Source organism: Heteronotia binoei, chromosome 21 (genome assembly GCF_032191835.1).
Source record: "Heteronotia binoei isolate CCM8104 ecotype False Entrance Well chromosome 21, APGP_CSIRO_Hbin_v1, whole genome shotgun sequence".
Taxonomy (NCBI): Eukaryota; Metazoa; Chordata; class Lepidosauria; order Squamata; family Gekkonidae; genus Heteronotia; species Heteronotia binoei.
Genome location: NC_083243.1, coordinates 150,736,319 through 150,750,616, shown reverse-complemented (window position 1 = coordinate 150,750,616; position 14,298 = coordinate 150,736,319). Strand labels below are relative to the sequence as shown.

General features: G+C 40.5%; 1 protein-coding gene across 1 annotated transcript in view; it reads right to left on the bottom strand.

The window, feature by feature from the left end:
• NUCB2 (nucleobindin 2) overlaps nucleotides 1-7,689 on the bottom strand; it is a 53,926-nt gene extending 46,237 nt beyond the window's left edge. Inside the window, exons 1-2 of the mRNA XM_060261103.1 lie at nucleotides 7,550-7,689; nucleotides 5,777-5,884 (exon numbers count right to left, since the gene is read on the bottom strand). The gene's annotated coding sequence lies outside the window, so the exon portion shown is untranslated. The remainder of the gene's footprint in view (nucleotides 1-5,776; nucleotides 5,885-7,549) is intronic.
• Between the last annotated feature and the right edge of the window lie 6,609 nt (nucleotides 7,690-14,298).

The following is a 14,298-nucleotide window of genomic DNA, read 5'->3' as shown; positions in this document are numbered from 1 at the left end:
TCCAACAGTCTGAGGGACAGTGAACTGGCCCCCTATTTAAAAAGTTTGAGGACCCCTGCTCTAAAGAATTACAAACCATTGCACAACACATATATGAACTATCAGAAAACCATTCACATGCCATTATAAAGCAGGACCAACTTAAACTAGAATCCTCTGGTGCCCCAGTTTAGTAGGAAACTTCATTTAGAACTTTTCATTAAGTTAATTTACAGTAAATGGGAAGCCACCATCATTCTTTCAATGGAATTTCATCACGTTGGGGCATGGGAAGGGCAAGATCAGTTAATGCTAGGCAATGACTACTCAGCATCTATAAAATCTAGTGTTCCAAAAAGAGCCACACAATCCAGGCAGAGATCCCCCTTTAAACACTTTCTTTCCTTTGTATAGAAAGAAGTATATCAAGAAGTTAGTGGGACCATGGATTTGGATGTGAAACGTGTTTCAAGATGATGGAGAAAAGACTGGATACATAGAGCAATAAGCCATTTCCTAATGATTCCAACAAAACAAAATTTATCAAGTTCTCACTTTCTCCTATAAATACTACTGCTACTTTCAGGCACCAGATCAAGGTACCAATTCCTTTCCACTCTCACCAACCCAAAGGCATAGATAACATGGATGTCAGAATAATGCAAAATATTTTAGAGCAATGGACAAGAGAAGAATGTGTTTGCAACATATCACATCATTTATTTAGATTTATATCCTGCACTTCCCGCAGGTAGGCTCAAGACAGGTTACAGCAAGATTTAAATAATTAAAACAAGATCAAGATTTCGATATAGACAGCTAAAATAACATAAAACTCTGCTTCAACAGTCACAACCAATCGGGTCCAGAGATCCATCAAATCCCAATCACTGGAGGGTGGGGAAGGCCAGATATCAAGTGACATCCACCGCTTCAACTGAAGACCTAGCAGAAGAGCCCTGTTTTGCAGACCTTGTAGAACCAGTACTTAATAGGCAGCTAGTGCAGTTCTCAGAGCACAAGATAGATCTGTGCCTGCATAGGTGACGAGGTCAACATCCGGGCAGCTACGTTCTATACCAGCTGGAGTTTTCAGATCAGAGTCAAGGGCAGCCCCATGTAAAGAGAGTTACAATAATCCAGTCTGGAAGTGACCGTTGTATGGGTCACTGTGGTCAGGTCATGGGGGGGGAGGCGAGATATGGGACCAACTGCCTGACCAGCCTCAGATGAAGAAAAGCAGACCTGGCAGCAGCAGTAACTTGGGCCTTTATAGTCAGAGAGGTATCCAGGAATACCCCCAAAACTCTTCACCCCCAACATTGGCACCAATGGATGGAAGCCTGATCCCCAATTCTGATGGGAGCCTGATCCCACAAATTGGTGACAACCCAGCTCAAATCTCTGGATAATCTGGGTGAGGGTATGCATATAGATAGATGTTAAATAACACTGTGGAGAGATTGCTCCTTGCAGCACGTATTCTAATAGGTGCTGCTGGGACAACTCTCTCCCAAGTGCCACCCTCTGTCCCCGATCATGGAGAAAGGAGGCCAGCCACTGTTAGGGCGAGCCCCCATATCCCTGCATTGGTGAGGCAGTGGGTCAATAGATCATGGTTAACCATACTAAATGATGCTGACAGGTCAAGAAGTATCAGCAGTGCTGATCTGCCCTGATCCAGATGTATTCGGAGATCATCTACTAAGGCAACCAGTGCCTTCTCTGTCCTGTGAGCAGGGTGGAAGATGGGCAAACGGCTTCCAGTTCCCATATTATATCAAATGTGGCTGAGAGGTCGTGGTGGAGCAACAAGACTTTATCTGCAAAATGGTTTGCAAAAGCTGCACAGCCAATTTCCAATTCCTAGCATTTGGCATGCCCTGAAGAAAGAAAGTTAAAGACCAAATTAACCTAAATAACTGAGCTGAATGCAAATTTGTAGACATGGAGGCTGCATAAAATTCCTTCTTTGTGACCTTCTTACAGGTCTTCATAAACAACCTATTGGATGTTCTTGTCAGACGTACTGTCATCTAAGCACTGTCAGTAAGACATATTGTCAGTAATGTTACAAGGGTTGCTCCTCATACTAATAAGATGTAGTTGGCTGAACAATAATCAAATAATCATGTTGAAAGTTCACAATGAAGAATTAGTAAGTACATCACTCTAAAGAGAAAGTCATTTAAATCAAGTATAACAACAGCCTCATGAATGGAATCAGTTCCATTCTGGTGAATTTATTATTGGTTCTTGAAATGCTGAAGTTGGTATGATCCACCCATGCATTCATCCTTGAGAAAGGAACCAATTGAAGCAGAGCGTTTACTAGAACTCTAGAGACTTATTATTTGTGTGGGTGAAATCTTCTATCATCCAAGAGTCTACATAAGAGCTGTACGAGTGTATGAAGATTTGACTATTAGTTTTATAAATAAAAACACAATGTTCAAAGTAGGTAATTAAATATGGGCAACAGTGTATGTGTAATGTTCTTTTCTTTGTGAGCCATTTTGGTGTAATGATTAAGAATGTGGACTCTAATCTGGGAGAACTGGGTTTGATTTCCCACTCCTCTACATACAGCTGCTGGTATGACCCTGGATCAATCACAAGTTCTCTCAGACCTATTTTCTCAAGATCAGTTCTTGAAAGAGCTCTCTCAGCCCCACGTGCCTGTTCACAGGGTGTCTTTTGTGGAGAGGGGAAGGGAAAGGAGATTGTAAGCTGCTCTGAGACTCCAAGTGAAAGGTGGGGTATAAATCCAATCTCTTCTTGTGCTTTCTGCTTAAATCCAATGGATTTAAAAGCCTAGCCATATTGGAGGTCTTATCTACCCTCCCTTTGGCTAAATCACATGTCACTCAAGAACAACCCCACCCTCCATCCCCAGGACAGACAAGCATTGGATCAATGGGGAAGCTGCTAGGCAGTAGCTGTTGCTAGGCAACCAAGCTTGGTTCTGTCAGTAAAAGGCAACCAAGTTTGGTTCTGTCAGTAAAAGGTGGGGAGAGGCCCTTCTTTATCTCCATTCTGGGCCTCTTTCAGGGCTTTGAGCTAACACAGACATTGCGACACACATGCTTGCAGGGTGGGGAGGAAGCTGACACCTGTTTCAGCTGCAGGGGTGGGGGGAGAGACAGAAAGGGTGGGGGATGAATGAATGTCATGAGTGGGGAGAGTAGTGGAGTGCCAAGGGTGCAGGGACAGTTGAGAGGAAGAGGTGGTTGGAGGGGGGGGGGGTGAGTAGACACCAAGGGTTAGGGAGTGAGTGTCTTCACTAGGTTGGGTGAGTAGACAGCAAGGGTGAGCAGACACTCACCCAAAGTCTCTTTCTAGAGCCCACTATATTTATCTCCACAATGGGCCTTATTCTTAGTTTACTATAAGCCTATTTGAGACATTTGTTTTTGCATTGTTATGTTGTATTTTGAAACACCGTCCTGCAGTTCTCTCTATGGTGCTTGGGCAGTTCCTCTTACTCAGTTTCTTGAGTAGTGGTAGCAGCTGCCAGATATCTGCATCCACATGGAGAACAACAGCTTCTGTCTGGCAATACCCACTTAATGCAGAGTGAGTGAATTTTAAATGTTCTGTTCTACAGGACACACGTACTTCTGGATAAATACTGTGTGAAAAGAATCTCTGTAGCCTTTAGTTTGGCCTGCAGGCTTTTGGTATAAACTCCCCACACCGCGCCCCTCCCTCGGCCAATAAAACCTGTAGTTTAAAATGGCATGAGAATTAGCAGATTTATTTATTAGAAACTACACCAGCTGGGCGAGAGACTGCATACAGATGTTCAATAACATAGGTGAGAAAAGTGCCCCCTAAGGGTCACCACACATTAGGGGATTTCAAGAGGACACATTGGCCGTTTTCCCACTAGCGTTTGCTCCGGCGTAGCGCCCCATTTACCTCCGGATCTTCTCTTGGATTTCGCACATGTTGCTCCGGCGCTGCGCTTTGCTCCGGCGCTTCAGGGATTTTACGCCGGAGTATGTTTTTCAGCAAGTTGCCGGAGTTTCCGAAAACCTCCGGATCCACTCCGGATCCACTCAGCGGAGTTTCCTGTGCGAAATCCATCCACGCCGGATCGACTGCTTTGGGGGCGTCACCCTCTCCCTTTCCGTCCTCCCACCCCATCCACCCGCTTGGCCAATCATCAGCATTTCGCGGCGCTTCCCCAAAGTGCCGGCACGGCCATTTTTTTTTTTAAACTTCACAGTTTTGCGTAATAGCGATATTTCGAAATTAACAAATAGAAAAAAAAAAAACCCTCCTGGAATAGCCTCAATTGGCACTTCAATTGGTTTCGTTAGAATTTTTTTTTATTATTGACTTTAGTTGCGTTATTCCGCTGTTGCGTTATCTCGATAATGCGAAAACGACCATTGCTGGGGGGGGGGGAATGTAGTGCCGGTGCGGGCCACAGCGTCCATGTGTGTGTGTTTTAAGAAGGGAATGCCTCCCTCAGCTGTGCCACCAGGATTTCTGGACCTGCACAAAATCGCCATGTATAAAATGGGAAGTTGGAGTCCTGCATTCTTCTCCCTGGCTACATTCCGCTCGGTTAGAAAGTAGACGCGACCGAGCTCCTCACACGCGCCACAGAAGGGGAAGGAGAGAATGGAGCGGGGGGGGGGAGCTCTGGCAGCAGGAATCAGTCAGGTCCCCGTTGCAAGCGCCAGCCGGGGAGGGGAAAGAGAGCGGAGGAAATTTGGGGGGGGGGGATCTAGTGCTTCAGAATTTGGGGGGGGGAATCTAGTGCTAGGATTCTCCACTGTGAATGCTTCCGTTAATACATAAAGGGCTGTGGAGGATTCTACAGCTGCAGCCAATCCATAAGCAGCAGCAGCACACGTGATGCGGTTTGTCCAAGAAATGAAGGGGAGGCAGCAGCTCGATGTTACGTTAGTACGTTAGTACGTCATTACGCGACCAGACTTGCGCTTAAAAAAAAAATGATTGACAGGGCATCGGACTCAAGCCGATGCCAGTGGGAAAACGATTTGAGCCGGGGCTTCAGGGAAGGCGACGCCGCAAAGAGTCACTAGTGGGAAAACGAGAAAAATGCTCTGGACATAATTGCGCCGCGGAAAAAGGGGAGCAAACGCTAAGTGCGAAAACGGCCATTCTCTATCAGTTCCACCCTCGGTCTCCAACCTCGATCCATCTGTCTATGAAGATTGTCTTTCAAAGCAACCAACACCACTTCTGTCCCATGATCAGGGCAGAAGACTGGAATGGATCTACCACCAATGAGTCATCCAGGAAACCCTGGAGCTGTTCAGCTACTGGTCTCTCAGTAACCTTAACTGGAAGTCAGATCGACATCAACCCCTCCACCCGAATCCAAAGTATGACCTGCTTGATGTGTGGGGCCTGATACAAACTGGGTGAGCCCCCCAGCGCTGCCATGGAAGACATCAGGTCTGAAGTCTGAGTGGAGGCAGCAATGTCATCAGCATGGATGTTAAAATTCCCAAGAATTAATAGTCATGAGAATTCCAAGGCCCACCCAGCTACCAACTCCAGAAGACTCAGCAGGCTGTTGGTCAGAATGCTAGGTGGATGGTACACCAGGCAAGATAGCCAAGCTTAAATCAGCATCCCACATGGCCAATACAATCAAAATTGGTGATCTTTAAGTATGACAAGTGTCAATGGTAGCAGCTTAAGCATGTACTTAGTTCTTCCACTTACATCAATGACAGCCTAATCATACATTCTATTTTAGACTTCATTGTACTGACCCTTGCATCTATTAAGATCTGTTGGCTATTGCACATACCTTTATTTCCTCTATATCGGCTGTCTGGAGCTTCTCTCTGAAATGCTTGTCTGTCTCCAGAACATCTATCACTTGTCTGAGGTATGCATCATAATAAAGCCCGGTATCCTTCAACAAAATAAATGCCAGTATAGTAAAGAAATGAGAACGGAGAGAAAATGAGAAGTGTTTCTTTTCCCCACAGAGATACTTCAGAGTAAATTAGTTGAGATAATATACTTTCATGAAAATCATCAAAATAGTTGTAAATTTTGCTAGCTTTCTGAATAATTTGTCATGACAAAACTAATTTTACAGCTAGGATTTTTTCTACAATTGTCAGGCTTAGTTTGAGACAAAATTAATTACAATTTCATCTCAAAGTGCTCCAGTGATATGTGTAGTGATAACAATCCCAGACACATCTGAGATTAGGAGGCAATCAGAGATAGGTTTGTTTCCTGGTTCCTTCCTTTTTGAAATAAAAAAACTAACAAATTATCCTTTGTGAATTCTGGAACTCTTGCTAAAACATAGCTGGGATTCAAACTGACACCCCCATTCCTCATCCACCAAATAAAATCTTTTGGAAATTCAACAACACAGTTTCAACCAGTACTCAGCAAATAGGGTTGCCAGGAGAAGACGAAGGCCAGGCTATGTCAACATCATTTCACAGGAAGTGATGTTGTCATGCTGTGATGTCACTGCAAATATCTGGTATTTAGACAAAAACTCTTTGGTTAAAATGGCTTCTATCATAGAATTTTTGCCCAAGTACCAGAGTGTTGTCCAGATGTCACTGGCATGATGACATAACTTCCAGTAAAATCCCAGCTACATGGCCTGGGCCTTTCTCCTTCTCCTGGTAAGTCCCCCTGGCCAGCTGGCTGGCGGGAGGAGGGACATGGCAGTGAGGGCCTCCTCCTTCACAGGGAGACTGGCAACTCTATCAGCAAATGATATTAAGGTATCACTTGCTGAAGACTGATCATTACTCACCAAGTATAGAAGGTTAGGGTGCATGAAGAGCTGCCCGGAGCTGAAGCCAATTCTTATGCACTGACTTTGGGGTAGAGATCATCTGAAAATTATCAAAATCTTCCCCTCAACACATACTAAGTAACACTAGGTAGCTAGCTGTCTGGGCTCAACAGCAAGAAAAAGAGCACAGGCACATCAAACCCAAGCCTCACCATCACAATGAGCTAAATACTTGAGCTAAAATTGTTGACTGGTAAATAATAATTAAAACACACTGTTTTAATTACTATTATTATTTTATTAATAATTGTTATTTCCTGGTAATGGGACAGGAAACAGAGAACAACTCTTTCTCCTTGCTGATACTCTGGTAGACGCTTAAGTCATGTCAGCATATGGTCTTTTTTCTCTCTAAATTCAGTTGCCTAGATATTTCTGTACAAACAAGTACATCCTGAAAAAAAATTAAAAGATTTCATTTCCTTGATTACACTTTCTTATCTCTCTGCCCCCACTATGTCAATAAAACTAGTACGAGGTGGCCAACGGTAGCTCTCCAGATGTTTTTTGCCTACAACTCCCATCAGCCCCAGCCATTGGCCATGCTGGCTGGGGCTGATGGGAGTTGTAGGCAAAAACCATCTGGAGAGCTACAGTTGGCCACCCCTGAACTAGTAGATTAAAAACAAAAGTACATGAATGCAGACCCTGTTCTTTCTAATCCCAAAATTACCAAAAGCCAGTACACTTTTTAGGGCGCTGATAAAACAGTTACTGACACTGACGAGGGGAAATATTTAATTTACTTACCGGATTATCTATTTTTGCACTTTCAACTTGTTCTTCCCCTTGCACTTTTGTTTTGTCTACATCTATAGGCACAGCTTCCAGTGTGATTATGAGATATGTCAGCAGCAAAACACATTGTTGTAATAAAAAAGTCTTCCATCTTATCTGAAATAAAACAACATCATAATATCAGAAGGACATGAAATCCTAAAAACATAGCTGTGTCAGAATGCAGACAAAGGAACAATTCCTTCCAAACAAAAGGGGGGTTTTGGAGGTGCATTCCCATGAAAAAACTATAACACGGAGACAACAGCATTACCAAACAGGATAAGAGCAGCTGAAGACTAGTAATAGTTATGGCCACATTGCAAACTAATGATTCAAGAAATGAACATCCTATATGCAATATATTCAGCAGTATTGTCTTCTGAAAATATACAACATGCCTGCAATCTTTTGCCTCACACTCTGTCTACTATAATATGATCCTAAGTGCCAAGGCCCAGCATTAGCTTCATTCAAAGGATGAACTGCATAGCAATTGCTACGTTTATGAAAGAAAGACCACACTAAAGGAGAGCATAAGAAAAGCCCTGCTCATTCAGAGAAGCAGTCCACCTTGTGTCTCACACAGTAGCCCACCAGTTCCTCTGGATGGGCAACAACAAAGCATAGAAGCCCTGATGTTGCCTCCTGGCTCTGGGATTCAGAGGATTAGTGCTTCTGAATGTGGAGGTTCTCCTCACTTACCATGGCTAGTAGCCATTGATAGACTTATGCTCCATGAATCTATCTAATCCTTTTTTAAAACTTATTCCTGTGGCCTTCACTACATCCTCTGGAAGCAAATTCCACATTTGAATCATTCACTGTGTAAAATAGCATTTCCTTTTGTCTGTCCTGAACCTACTGCCCATCAGCTTCACTGAATGCCCTCAGGTTCCAGTATTTTGGGAGAGGGAGAAAATTTCCTCTTTGTCAACTCTTTCCACCCCATGCATAGTTTTATAAACCTCTATCATGCCCCCCTTTAGTCATCTTTTTTTAAACAGAAAAGCTCCAGACTCTTCAGCCTTTCCTCATAGGGAAGGTGCTCTAGCCCCCTTATCATCTTGGTCACAAGACCCACCTTATAACAGCCCTGCCCACTTTCTAAATAGTTTGGTGGGACCAAAAGAAGTACTACTGGTACCTAGGGTGCCATGTGGGGTTCCAGGGTTAGAATGCTGGACTAGGATCTGGAACCTACTTTGAGTATAATGGAGGAGAGGAAAGAATGATGTGGAAAGCTGCTTTGCATTCCCACTAGGAAGAAAAACAGGATATAAACAGATAAAAATGTAAATTATTTCAGTTTCAGTTTATTTCAATTTATATCCCGCCCTTCCCACCGAAGCGGCTCAGGGCGGCTCACAACATAAGATCTAACATTTTGGTTTTAAAAAATACATCGATTTACAATAATTAAAACAGTAAAATAATAAAACAAATAAAACAGGGATCTGTCAGAATACTACATTACAACCTTCTATAAAGTTTCCAATGCCAGTTAGAAGAATTAGTACCGAAACTTCGAAAATTGATGAATATAAGAATAAAAGGGAAAATACCAAATACATAGAAGGAAGCTGTAATTTCTTTGATTCCTAAGGAAGATAGAGATGTCACGAATGTAAAGAACTATAGACCAATTTCATTACTAAATAATGACTATAAGATATATAAAAGATTTTTGGCAGAACGACTTAAACAATATTTGATAAATTTCATAAAGGAAGACCAAGCGGGATTTCTCCCTAAAAGGCAAATAAGAGACAATATTAGAACTGTTGTAAATATTGTAGAATATTATGAAAGACATCCAGAGAAGGAAGTTGCATTATTCTTTGAGGATGCAGAGAAAGCTTTTGATAATTTGAACTGGGACTTTATGTTTGCAGCAATGGAGAAAATAGAGTTGGGGGAAAACTTTATAAGAGTGATAAAGGCAATATATACTGAACAACGTGCAAGGTTATGTATAAATGCAGATCTTACAGATGAAATGATAATCAGCAAAGGTACAAGACAAGGTTGTCCACTTTCACCTTTGTTGTTTATAATGACTCTTGAAATTTTATTGATGCAAATAAAAGATGATAAAGAAATAGAAGGGTTGAGAGTTAAAGGATTTACTTACAAATATAGAGCATTTGCAGATGATATAATGTTTATAAATGAAAATCCTACACAAGGGACACCTTTGTTGTTAGCTAAAATACAAGAATATGGAGAACTGGTGGGATTTTATGTTAAAGAAAAATCAAAAATTTTATGTAAAAATATGCAAGTAAATAAACAAAAGGAGTTGCAGAGACTAACAGGATGTGAAGTTACCTCTAAAGTAAAATATTTGGGTGTGAAAATAACAATGAAGAATATTGACCTGTTCAAAAATAACTATGAAAAGCTATGGCGTAAAATGGATGAAGATAAGATAAAATGGAATAAGCTTAACTTGTCATTGCTTGGAAGAATAGCTGCAATTAAGATTAATATTTTGCTGAGAATAATGTATTTGTTTCAAACTATTCCGATTGTGAAAAACAGTAAACAATTTAACAAATGGCAAAGGAAGATTTCAGAATTTGTATGGGCTGGGAAGAAACCAAGGATTAAAATGAAAGTTTTAATAGATGCTAAAGAAAGAGGAGGATTCCAATTACCAGATTTAAGATTATATCATGAAGCAGTTTGTTTAGTGTGGATAAAAGACTGGGTGATGCTGTTGAATAAAAAACTTTTAGCGTTGGAAGTTCATGGAAATAAATTCGGCTGGCACGCTTATATGTATTATGGGAAGAAAAAGATGGATAGTTTTTTCTCTCACCATTATATAAGAAATAATCTGTTGAATACCTGGATGAAGTATAAGAAATATGGTGAGGAAAGAAAACCATTATGGATAGTGCCAGCAGAAGTGATAAAAATAACAGCTGAGACAGGTGAGGAAAAATGGCTGTCATACAATCAACTATTAAAAATACAAAGTGGCAAAATAGAATTGAAAACTGCTGTGGAGTTGAATAACAAATACGATTGGTTTCAAATGCAACAAATAAAAGAGTTTGGTGGAAAACGATATTAAAACTGAAGGAATAAGATGAGAGCAAACAAATGGAAAAAGTTCTGCTTGGAGATAATGAAAAATTAATTTCAAAAACTTACGTTACTTTTAAAATGGTCTACAGAAGATGAAGTAGTGAAATCTCAAATGATTAAATAGGCAATAAATGTAAATAAAGAAATACAGATGGATACATGGGAATATTTATGGAAGAACTCTATGAAACTTTCAACATGTCAGAGTATTAAAGAGAACTGTTTTAAAATGATGTATAGATGGTATATGACTCCTAAAAAATTGGTAGAGATGAATAACAAGATGCCAGATAGATGATGGAAATGTAACATACATGAAGGATCTTTCTACCATATGTGGTGGACTTGTGAAAGAGCAAAAAAGTATTGGCAGATGATCCAACAGGAAATTTCTAGGATCTTGGGATATGAATTCAAGAAAGCTGCAGAGACTTTTCTGTTGGGATTACAAATGGAAAAATTTCCTAAAGAAGATAGAACTATAATTTGGTACCTGCTTTCAGCTGCTAGGACTCTATATGCACAGTTATGGAATCAAGAAAAAATACCAGAAAAATGGGATTGGATTGTAAAAGTTATGACATGGAGTGAGATGGACAAATTAACAAGAACTTTAAGAGACTATGATTTAGAAGATTTTAAAAGGGAGTGGAAAAAATTTAGAAGTTACCGTGTTTCCCCGAAAATAAGACCTACCCAAAAAATAAGCCCTAGCAGGATTTCTTTGCATTTGTTAAATATAAGCCCTACTCCGATAATAAGACCTAGTGATGGGCGTGGCTATGCAGCGTATCTGCATAGCCACGCCATGCATTTTGGCGCGGAGCAGTAAGGAAGACTTGAAATACCTTTTATCTGCTACAACTCCTTTCTCCGAGCCGTTTGCACTTGCGCAGGTGACAACCACATCACTCCTTCCTCCTAGCCGTTCGCGCATGCACGGGTGCGCATGTGGTAACCGCGGCCGCAGGCATCCTATTGCGCACGCGCGAATGGCTAGAGGAAAGGAGTTCACGCATCACTAGCACCAGCCCCACTGTATTTGAATAAATGTAGATTGTTGTATTATACTTAATAAAAATAAGACATCCCCTGAAAATAAGCCCTAGTGTCTCTTCTTGAGAAAAAATAAATGTAAGACAGTGTCTTATTTTCGGGGAAACACGGTAACTGAACTTCTGCTAAAGCTAGTTTCCACATGATAGAGCATGGATGGGTCTCAAAACCCAGGCAGAGTGATGTGCGTGGGGGGTGGGGAGAGGCAGTTCTTCAGATATCCCACTCTTAAGGTTTAGCAATCAAAATGAGCACTTCTATTTGAGCTCAGAAACAGAGCAGACACCAGTTCACATAATGAAACTATGAGAATGAATATAAATACTTTTAGGCTCATACAATCTTCTAGTTTGTTTTCCTTGAAAACCAGAATTCCAAGCCAGGATTGAACCACAATTTAGAATTTTGGTTTGCAGATAACAGTTATTCTGATATACTAGCTAAATCAATATGAAATCCCCAAATAAAGTAAAATTTCAACATTAAGAAGTAGGACAAACTTATCCTTAAAAACTATATTTTAAAAAATATTCTAACAACATAATTTATAAAATAGCACATCCCACCCATGAATACAGTCTAACTTTCAGCTAACCTTTCCTTGCATACCATGACACCACTGAGATTCACAGAACTAGGAGAGATCCAATCAAACTTCTAATCCTCTTGGCCTATGACAGAATGTTCTCCATGTTTCATAGAATCACAGAGTTGGAAGGGACCTCCAGAATCATCTAGTCCAACTCCCTGCACAATGCAGGAAATGCGCAAGTACTTCCTCCTCTGCACATGCCCCCAGTGGTCTCTGCTCCAAGCTGAAAAGATGGCCCAAAAAAAAAAAAAATCTCCAGGATCCCTGGCAAAACTGGCCTGGAAAAAAACTGCTATCTGATCTCAAAGTGGCAAACAGCATTTCCCTGGGCAGGTAAGAAGGGACTACAAGAACTAAATAGTGATGCAACCCTTCATGCTTTCCTTCTCATTAACTGCCTAAGTTCACAGAATCAGCATTGCTGTCAGATGGCCATCTAGCCTCTGTTTAAAAACCTCAAAAGAAAAACATAGATCATTCCAAACTTCTTTGAAAACTTACTAATCCAAAAAGAAAGATTCCACATCCTTCATGATTGCTTCCTAATATTTACCCTAAACCTAACATTTAGAAGTCTAAAATAATTGCTCCTTGTCCTATTGATTACCAGAATAGTCTTCATCTACACTAAACCTAACAAAAACCACAAGTACTGAAAGTTTGGAGGCAGAGACTTGCTTAAGCCATTTCAACACAAAACAGTCAAAATGTGGTTTGTGGTTTTCCTTTGTTACCTCATAATTACTACAACTAAAACCTTTATTTAAAAAAATGAAAACACTTTAATGCTATTATATTTTGTCCCCTCCTTCATACATGAAGCCCAAGGTAGTATATGGTTCTCCTTGACATAACTACCCTGTGAGGCAGAGCACTAATAGTGACTGACCCAAGGTTACCCTGTAAGCTTCAAAGCAGAGCAAAGAATTAAACCTAGGTTTATTCAGTCTAAGTGAGAATGCTACTAACTATGGCTGGGGCTGGAGAGCTACTGTTGACCACCCCTGCCACATTCTAAAAAGATAAAACCCTCAGTTACAAGCTACTAACTACACCATATTCTAAAAAGTATAAAATTATAAGGTATACAGCACCAACAGATTTACAGAGCTTCACTGGTTGAAATGTACATGTCCCTGCCCTATAGGAGCGTAAAACTAAAACAATGAGAAAATATTAAAAAGAACAAGGCTAGGAGGGATGTATGGGGAAAAATTCAACGAGACTTACTTTAAAACACTGTTATGCTTAAGCATCAAACTGAAAAGCTTCAAAGAGTGATTTGAAGGAAGAGATAAAGGCTACATATTTCTGCAGAATGAGTTCTGAAACTACTGCCTTCTACAAAAAGAGCTAAATGTGAATGTCTTAAGTAGTATATGTTACAGTATTCTTTCTTTTAATGCATATAGTGTACTATCTGTATGATCTAAGTTTAGATTTTGTTTAGAGGAAATTGTAAAGCAGCCAACATACTGCTACTATCTACTTCAGATCCAAATGATACATTTCAGGTGCCAAAGCAGATGTATCAAGAATATATTTACTTTGGATATCTTAAAACAGGGATGTCGAATTCATTTGTTATGGCGGTTGGATCTGACATAAATGAGACCCTGTTGGGCTGGGCGTGCATCATAAAATGTAATGCCAGGTAACAGAGACATAAACTTTATAAAGGATGCAGACAAACATAATTAGAGATTTTTAAGAAAAATCAAATAAAATATGCTTAAAAGATTAGCAGTCTTGCAATATTTTGTTTATTTAACAATTTCTGATAACTGACACCGCTTGCTCTGAATTACTGCATCAAAATCTGGAGACAATGTTTATGCTGTAGCAATCTTGAGTATGCTATTCAGGGATTGCTCAGGTGTGTGTAAGTTGCAACCCTGTTTTTGATTTATTGACATTCACTACAGAAATCTCATGGTCAATGCTTTGAGCCTAAGACCCAGAGGAAAGCATGAAATGG